This window comes from Hemiscyllium ocellatum, chromosome 15, assembly GCF_020745735.1.
Source record: "Hemiscyllium ocellatum isolate sHemOce1 chromosome 15, sHemOce1.pat.X.cur, whole genome shotgun sequence".
In the NCBI taxonomy this organism is placed as follows: domain Eukaryota; kingdom Metazoa; phylum Chordata; class Chondrichthyes; order Orectolobiformes; family Hemiscylliidae; genus Hemiscyllium; species Hemiscyllium ocellatum.
In genome coordinates, this window is record NC_083415.1 from 68,665,113 (window position 1) to 68,674,585 (window position 9,473).

The 9,473-nt window shown below is 51.9% G+C and overlaps 1 pseudogene; it reads left to right on the forward strand.

The window, feature by feature from the left end:
* LOC132822858 (elastin-like) overlaps positions 1-9,262 on the forward strand; it is a 66,493-nt pseudogene extending 57,231 nt beyond the window's left edge.
* Positions 9,263-9,473: the final 211 nt, after the last annotated feature.

Sequence of the window (9,473 nt, forward strand, 5' to 3'; positions counted from 1 at the left end):
TCATTCCTGATGAAGGGCTTATGCCCGAAACGTCGAATTTCCTATTCCTTGGATGCTGCCTGACCTGCTGTGCTTTAACCAGCAACACATTTGCAGCTGAGCTTAGGAGTTGTCAGGTTGAAGCCTCAGGAACTCTGCACTTGGCCAGCATCCATCCTTCCTGGTACAGCTTCCATCTGAAGAAGGGACTGGCCAATGAGGATCCCTCCAGCTTGGAGCACTTAGAGGATAGAGTCATAGAGCTTTACAGCACAAATACAGACCTTTCAGTTCAACCCATCCATGCTGGCCAGATATCCCAAACAAATCTAGTCCCACTTGCCAGCATTTGGTCCATGTTCTCTAAAGAGTAAAAAATGAGGTCTGCAGATGCTGGAGATCACAGCTGCAAATGCTTCCTCATTTCCCCTCCCCCCACCTTGTCTCAGTCGGTTCCCTCAACTCAGCACCGCCCTCCTAACCTGCAATCCTCTTCCTGACCTCTCCGCCCCCACCCCACTCCGGCCTATCACCCTCGCCTTGACCTCCTTCCACCTATCCCACCTCCATCGCCCCTCCCCCTAGTCCCTCCTCCCTACCTTTTATCTCAGCCTGCTTGGCTCTCTCTCTCTTATTCCTGATGAAGGGCTCATGCTCGAAACGTCGAATTCTCTATTCCTGAGATGCTGCCTAACCTGCTGTGCTTTGACCAGCAACACATTTGCAGCCATGTTCTCTAAACCCTTCCTATTCACATATCCATCCAGACGCCTTTTAGAACATAGAACATAGAAAAGTACAGAGTAGAACAGGCCCTTTGGCCCACGATGTTGTGTTGAGGTTTAATCCGAATGTAAAATATAATAACTTAACCTACACACCCCTCAACTCACTGCTATCCATGTTCATGTCCAGCAGTGGCTTAAATGTCCCTCATGACTCTGCTTCCACCACCACCGTTGGCAACACATTCCATGCATTCACAACTCTCTGCGTAAAGAACCTACCTCTGACGTCTCCTCTACACCTTTCTCCTAATATCTTAAAACTATAACCCCTCGTACCAGTCAATCCTGCCCTAGGGAAAAGTAATTAAAATCTGATTGAAGATTTGTAGCTCGGGTATCCGTTGTTGTGGTTCTGCTCGCCAAGCTGGAAGTTCTTGCTGCAAACGTTTCGTTCGCTGCCTAGGGAACATCATCAGTGCTGTTGGAGCAGCGCTTCACACGAGGCTCCAACAGCACTGATGATGTTCCCTAGCCAGGGAACGAAACGTTTGCAGCAAAAACTTCCAGCTCGGCGAGCAGAACCACAACTGGGGAAAAGTCTCTGGCTATTGACTCTATCCATGTCCCTCATTATTTTGTATACCTTGATCAGGTCTCTTCTCTTCCTCCTTTTCTCCAGAGAGAAAAGTCCAAGATTATTCAACCTTTCTTCATAAGGCAAGCCCTCCAGTCCAGGCAGCATCCTGGTAAACCTTCTTTGCACCCTCTCCAAAGCCTCTGTATCTTTCCTACAGTAGGGCAACCAGAACTGGACACGATATTCCAAGTGTGGTCTCACCAGGGACTTGTAGAGCTGCAGCAAAACCCCGCAACTCTTGAACTGGATCCTCCTTTTAATAAAAGCCAAAACACCAAATGCTTTCTTAACAATCCTATCCACTTGGGTGGCAACTTTGAGGGATCTATGCACTTGCATACCCAGATCCCTCTGTTCCTCCACACTGCCAAGAATCCTGTCTTTAATCCGATATTCAACATTCGGGTTCAACCTTCCAAAATGTATCACTTTGCATTTATCCAGGTTTCTCAGCCCAGCTCTGCATCCTGTCTGTGTTGCGCTGTAGCCTGCAGTAGCCCTCTATTCTATCGACACTACTCCAACCTTTGTGTCATCTGCAAATTTATAAACCCACCCCTCAACCTCCTCATTCAAGTCACTTACAAAGAGCAGAGGTCCAAGAACAGAGCCTTGAAGGACCTCACTCAACACTGACCTGCAGACAGAATACTTTTCATCTGCAACCACTCTCTACCTTCTGTCAGCCAGCCAATTCTGAATCCAGATAGCCAAATCTCCCTGTATCCCATACTTCCTGACTTTAAAAATGAGCCTACCATGGGGAACCTTATCAAATGCCTTGCTGAAGTCCATATACACTACATCCACTGCTCGATCTTCGTCAACCTGTCTTGTCACATCCTCAAAAAACTCAATAAGATTTGTGAGGCATGACCTGCCCCTCACAGAGCCATGCTGACTGCCTTTAATCACACTATGCTTTGCCGAATAGTTATACATCTTATCTCTCAGAATTCTTTCCAAAACTTTGCTGACCACAGATGTAAGAATTTTCAGTGCTGTAATTGTACTAGCCTCCACCACTTCCTCTGGCAACTCATTCCATATGTGCACAACCTCTGCAACCCTTTGGTCCCTTTTAAATCTTTCCCCTCTCACCTTAAACCTATGTCGTCTAGTTCTGGACTCCACCAAGAAAAAGCCCTTCCAGGAGCTGTTGCTTATTCTGTGCCAGTTACATATTTGAACCCTTCTAACCAATAAGTGAAGGACAGCTGCTTCCAGTATGAGTCTGGTTACTGAGGTGGACGGGATCCTGGCCCTGACTGCACTGAGGGCTGCAGGACCGCTGAGTAAAGGCTGAATTCCTTGATTTAACTGAGGGCTGCTGACAACCACAATGGTCTTCCTGCCTTTGTGTCTGTGCTAAATGGCACAGCAAGACAGCAGTACAGAGGGCTTGGTATCTCTGGACCAAGGGCAAAGCACACACATTCAAGGTAGGGTTGCTGTGAGTATCCGGGTAGACTCGGAGTGAGGGGTCACCAGGACAGTCAGTGAAGCACCTGACGTTTCAGCCTAGTCCATTCCAACAGCTGGGTGTGTCCGTGAGCACACTTTCCCACAATTGACTTTAGGAAAGTGATATGCTCTTCAGTTTTTTTGCAAGGTTCATGCTTGGGATGACAGATACTTCTAGCCCCAATAATTCTATTTTATGGGCTACTTTACAGTGTGGAGGTGTTGTTGAGAAATTAGTCAGAGTTAAACACTGAGGGACTGTAATGGAGGAAGGTCAGAAACAGTTAATCGGTCTCAGAGAAAAAGATTGAGAAATGAAATAGAACACAAGATATTTATAGGATAAAGGAGTAGATAATGCAAATGATATGAGGTGTGAAATTGGAAGAATAATGAAGCACTTAAAGGGATAAAGGAGTCAGAGTGACAGTGACAAACAACAATTGCTTTCATGACCCCTCAAAAACATGCTTCTGCCCTTTGCTGAACATCTCAACTGAGAGAGGTTATTGCTTCACTCCTGAATTAAACATAAAGTTGGGGTCAGCAGAACTATCAGATTGATCATCCAACAATAAAACGGAGTGCCAACTGCCAGTCATGAGTACAATGCTTTCATACATTGGAATCAGGCTTTTGTAACCTGTTAGTATTCAACATTATACTTCTAGGGTGACATTTTAATTGCAGTTGTTTTCGATGGGGTTTAGGGAAGACTATGCCATGTCAGGGTGATAGTAAGTTCTATTTTGTTGGGGAGCAAAGTTTGTGTTGTGTTTGGAGGAGATGCTCATCTCAAGTAAGTGAAAATCTCATCTCGCTGCTCACTAATGGGAATCTCACCTTACTGTTGAATACTTGGTAGGAAAGAAGATTGTTTTTTGCTCTTGACTTTCGTAACCTCCTTTCTGTCAATCTCTTGCTGACTCTCCTATGTTTTTCATCATTGACCTGGTCAGTTGCTGTGAAGAGACCACCCCAGTTACTTTAAGAGGAATCTGTGAATCCTTAAGGAAATCAATTTGTGGACATCCTGGAAACTGGAGCAGGAGAGTTCCCATCCAATCAGCACCCTTTTCTCCTTTGGTTAAGTTGCTATGATTGTTTGAAATTTGGCATTCTTGTATTTGTCTCTGATGAGGACAAGCTTCAGTAACATGTCTCCGTTATCAATGTGTATCAATGATAGACCCACCTTGTTCTTGTGGACTAACAACACAAATGGAGGACGATAGATATGATCTTATAAACATTATGGAGATATAGTTACAAGGAGATGGAAGCAAGGAACTAAATATTCAGAGGTATGCAAAAGCACAGGCAGAAAGGAAAGGTCAGTGGGGTAGCTTGTTGAGTTTAGGATGGGTAAGTATGATAGTAAGAAGTTATCTTAGGTGGCAAGAGATAGTATCCTTTTGTGTGGCAGTAATAAATAGAAAAGGAAATAAGACCTTGGTATGAGTTGTCAATTGGCTCCCTAACAGTAACTACTCAGTTGGATGGAAGTAAATTAGGAGGTGATTAGGGCATGTAATAAAAGCATTATATTAATCATGGGTGGCTGTAAGCTACATGTCAGATTGACAGAGAAAGCTACAAAGAAAGATTCCTAGAGTGTACTTAGGACAGTTTTCTAAAACAATATGATATGGATCCAAGCAGGAATCGGGGTATTTTAGATCTGGTGATGTGTAATGAGGTATACTTAATAAATGATCTCTGTACAAAAAGATCCCTAAAGAAACAGTGATTATAACATGGTAGAATTTAGGATTCAGTTTGAGAATGAGAAACTTGAGTTGGAAACAGCTGTGCTAAACTTAAATAAGGGTAATTACAAAGGAATAAGAGCAGAGCCAGCTGGAGTGGGCTGGAGAAACAGCTTAGTGGCAAAGACAGTTGACAAACAATGGCAGACTTACACAAAAAAAAGCTTGTGGTTCACCCCGAGAGGAGGAAGGCTTCTCAGAAGGGGTAAAACTGACCATGTTTACCAAATGAAAATTGTGAGAAGGAAGACATGCAAAAGAGGAATGAAGAAATAAATAAAATGAATATTGCTACAAAGAATCAGGAAAGTGGTGGGGTGAAAAGATTTGTTGATGACTTCTAATGGGGCTGTGTTGTTTAAGATATTGGTTCTGAAGAGTTAATACACCTGTTACATTGGCACTGCCCATTGTATTGATGTCATACACTGTCTCTGTTGCCAACCAGCAAATGACACATTTACATTTATTCTGCTTCCTATTAGCAGCCAATCTTGTGTCCATAACATACACCATCAGGTTTTATATTCCACAATGACTTATGATGTGGCACATTGTCAATTTATTCACCAGAACAGGTCTTGTGGAATGTTAAATTAATAATCTAGTTAGACCCAGGCACGTTTACTCCTGTTGCAAATGTGTTGCTGGTCAAAGCACAGCAGGTTAGGCAGCATCTCAGGAATAGAGAATTCGACGTTTCGAGCATAAGCCCTTCATCAGGAATAAGAGAGAGAGAGCCAAGCCGGCTGAGATAAAAGGTAGGGAGGAGGGACTAGGGGGAGGGGCGATGGAGGTGGGATAGGTGGAAGGAGGTCAAGGTGAGGGTGATAGGCCGGAGTGGGGTGGGGGCGGAGAGGTCAGGAAGAGGATTGCAGGTTAGGAGGGCGGTGCTGAGTTGAGGGAACCGACTGAGACAAGGTGGGGGGAGGGGAAATGAGGAAGCTGGAGAAATCTGAATTCATACCTTGTGGTTGGAGGGTTCCCAGGCGGAAGATGAGGCGCTCCTCCTCCAGCCGTCGTGTAGTTGTGTTCTGCCGGTGGAGGAGTCCAAGGACCTGCATGTCCTCGGTGGAGTGGGAGGGGGAGTTAAAGTGTTGAGCCACGGGGTGATTGGGTTGGTTGGTTCGGGCGGCCCAGAGGTGTTCTCTGAAGCGTTCCGCAAGTAAGCGGCCTGTCTCACCAATATAGAGGAGGCCACATCGGGTGCAGCGGATGCAATAGATGATGTGTGTGGAGGTACAGGTGAACTTGTGGCGGATATGGAAGGATCCCTTGGGGCCTTGGAGGGAAGTGAGTGTGGAGGTGTGGGCGCAAGTTTTACATTTCCTGCGGTTGCAGGGGAAGGTGCCGGGGGTGGAGGTTGGGTTGGTGGGGGGTGTGGATCTGACAAGGGAGTCACGAAGGGAGTGGTCCTTGCGGAACGCTGATAGGGGAGGGGAGGGAAATATATCCTTGGTGGTGGGGTCCGTTTGGAGGTGGCGGAAATGGCGGCGGATAATACGTTGTATGCGCAGGTTGGTGGGGTGGTAGGTGAGAACCAGTGGGGTTCTGTCTTGGTGGCGGTTGGAGGAGCGGGGCTCAAGGGCGGAGGAGCGGGAAGTGGAGGAGATGCGGTGGAGGGCATCGTCGATCACGTCTGGGGGGAATCTGCGGTCCTTGAAGAAGGAGGCCATCTGGGTTGTGCGGTGTTGGAATTGGTCCTCCTGGGAGCAGATGCGGCGGAGACGAAGGAATTGGGAATATGGGATGGCGTTTTTACAGGGGGCAGGGTGGGAGGAGGTGTAGTCCAGGTAGCTGTGGGAGTCAGTCGGTTTATAATAGATGTCTGTGTTGAGTCGGTCGCCCGAGATAGAAATGGAAAGGTCTAGGAAGGGGAGGGAGGAGTCTGAGACAGTCCAGGTGAATATAATAGATGTCTGTGTTGAGTCGGTCGCCCGAGATAGAAATGGAAAGGTCTAGGAAGGGGAGGGAGGAGTCTGAGACAGTCCAGGTGAATATAATAGATGTCTGTGTTGAGTCGGTCGCCCGAGATAGAAATGGAAAGGTCTAGGAAGGGGAGGGAGGAGTCTGAGACAGTCCAGGTGAACCCGAGATAGAAATGGAAAGGTCTAGCCCGAGATAGAAATGGAAAGGTCAACCGACTGACTCCCACAGCTACCTGGACTACACCTCCTCCCACCCTGCCCCCTGTAAAAACGCCATCCCATATTCCCAATTCCTTCGTCTCCGCCGCATCTGCTCCCAGGAGGACCAATTCCAACACCGCACAACCCAGATGGCCTCCTTCTTCAAGGACCGCAGATTCCCCCCAGACGTGATCGACGATGCCCTCCACCGCATCTCCTCCACTTCCCGCTCCTCCGCCCTTGAGCCCCGCTCCTCCAACCGCCACCAAGACAGAACCCCACTGGTTCTCACCTACCACCCCACCAACCTGCGCATACAACGTATTATCCGCCGCCATTTCCGCCACCTCCAAACGGACCCCACCACCAAGGATATATTTCCCTCCCCTCCCCTATCAGCGTTCCGCAAGGACCACTCCCTTCGTGACTCCCTTGTCAGATCCACACCCCCCACCAACCCAACCTCCACCCCCGGCACCTTCCCCTGCAACCGCAGGAAATGTAAAACTTGCGCCCACACCTCCACACTCACTTCCCTCCAAGGCCCCAAGGGATCCTTCCATATCCGCCACAAGTTCACCTGTACCTCCACACACATCATCTATTGCATCCGCTGCACCCGATGTGGCCTCCTCTATATTGGTGAGACAGGCCGCTTACTTGCGGAACGCTTCAGAGAACACCTCTGGGCCGCCCGAACCAACCAACCCAACCACCCCGTGGCTCAACACTTTAACTCCCCCTCCCACTCCACCGAGGACATGCAGGTCCTTGGACTCCTCCACCGGCAGAACACAACTACACGACGGCTGGAGGAGGAGCGCCTCATCTTCCGCCTGGGAACCCTCCAACCACAAGGTATGAATTCAGATTTCTCCAGCTTCCTCATTTCCCCTCCCCCCACCTTGTCTCAGTCGGTTCCCTCAACTCAGCACCGCCCTCCTAACCTGCAATCCTCTTCCTGACCTCTCCGCCCCCACCCCACTCCGGCCTATCACCCTCACCTTGACCTCCTTCCACCTATCCCACCTCCATCGCCCCTCCCCCTAGTCCCTCCTCCCTACCTTTTATCTCAGCCTGCTTGGCTCTCTCTCTCTTATTCCTGATGAAGGGCTTATGCTCGAAACGTCGAATTCTCTATTCCTGAGATGCTGCCTAACCTGCTGTGCTTTGACCAGCAACACATTTGCAGCTGTGATCTCCAGCATCTGCAGACCTCATTTTTTACACGTTTACTCCTGTCCAAATCACCTCCACACTTTGGCAGACATAGAACAATTGATTGTAAACTTTGATTGGTTGATTGAATTGGCTGCACAGATGTTCACCTTGACATGAGGGTGTCCCTGAAGGTGACAATCACCAAAATCCCTAAAAGGTGCAGGTCCTGTCCACTCCACATTCCCCCCAGCCCTCATCGGGGAGGGAAATGGGGAAGGTCCCTGGGGTGGGGTGTCCCAGGGGTGGGGGCCCTTGGGTGGGGTTGTCCCGGGGATGGGGGTCCCCAGGGGTGGGGGTGTCCCAGGGGTGGGGGTCCTGGGTGTGGGGTCTGTGGGGGTGGGGGTCCCCGGGGGTGGAGGTCCCTGGGGGTGGGGGTCCTGGGAGGGGTCCCTGGGGTTGGAGGTCCCTGGGGTTGGGAGTCCATGGGGGTAGTGGTGTCCCAGGAGTGGGGACCCTGGGGGTGGGGGTCCTGCGGGTCCCTGGGTTTTGGGGGTCCCTGGGGGTGGAGATCCCCGGGGTGGTGGTGTCCTGTGGGGGAGGTCTCTGGGGGGGGGGGGCCCCGGGGGTGGGGGTGTCAGTGTCCCCGGGGGTGCTGTCCCTGGGGGTTCCCGGGTGTCCCCGGGTGTCCCTGGGGGTGGAGGTCCATGGGGGTGGGACCTGGCAGTCCCCGGGGTTGGGGGTGTCCCGGGAGTGGGGTCCCTTGGGGTGGGACCCAAGGGGGTGGGGGTCCCTGGGGGCGGGGGTGTTCCAGGGGTGGGACCCCTGGGGGTCCCCGGGGGTGGGGTGTCCCTGGGGTGGGGTCCCTAGGGGTGGAACCCCTGGAGGTGGGGTCCCCTGGGGGAGTCTTGGGGGTGGGGGTCCCCCGGGGCGGGGTCCCTGGTGTGGGACCCCTGGGGATGAGGGTACCCGGGGATGGGGTCCCCAGGGGTGAAGTCCCTGGGGTGGGGTCCCCGGGGGTGGGGGTGTCCCCGGGGTGGGGGTCTTCCGGGGGTGGGGTCCCTGGGGGTGGGGTCCCTGGGGGTGGGGGTCCCCAGGGGTCGAGGTCCCTGGGGGTCAGACTCCTGGGGGTCCCCGGTGGAGGGGTTGTCTTGGGGGGTCCCAGTGGTCGGTTCCCAAGGAGGTGGGGGTGCCCGGGGGTGGAGGTCTCTGGGGGTGGGGGTAGGTGGGTGTCCATGGTGGTGGGGGTCCCTGGGTTGGGATCCCTGGGGGTGGGGGTCCCTGGGGTTAGGGGTCCCTTGGGGTGGAGGTCCTGGGGTGGGGGTCCTGGGGGTGGGAGTCCTGGGGGTGGGGTCCCCGGGGTTTGGGGTCCAGGGGGTGGGGGTGTCCCAGTGGTAGGGCCCCTGGGGGTGGGGATCCTGGGGTTGGGGATGCTGTGGGTGGGGGTCCCTGTGGGTGGGGGTCCTGGGGGTGGGGGTCCCTGGGGGTGGGGGTCCTGGGGGTGAGGGTCCATGATGGTGTGGGTCCCCGGGGGTGGGGGTCCTGGGGGTGAGGGTCCATGGGGGTGGGGGTCCCTGGGGGTGGGTGTCCCTGGGGGTGGGGGTCCGGG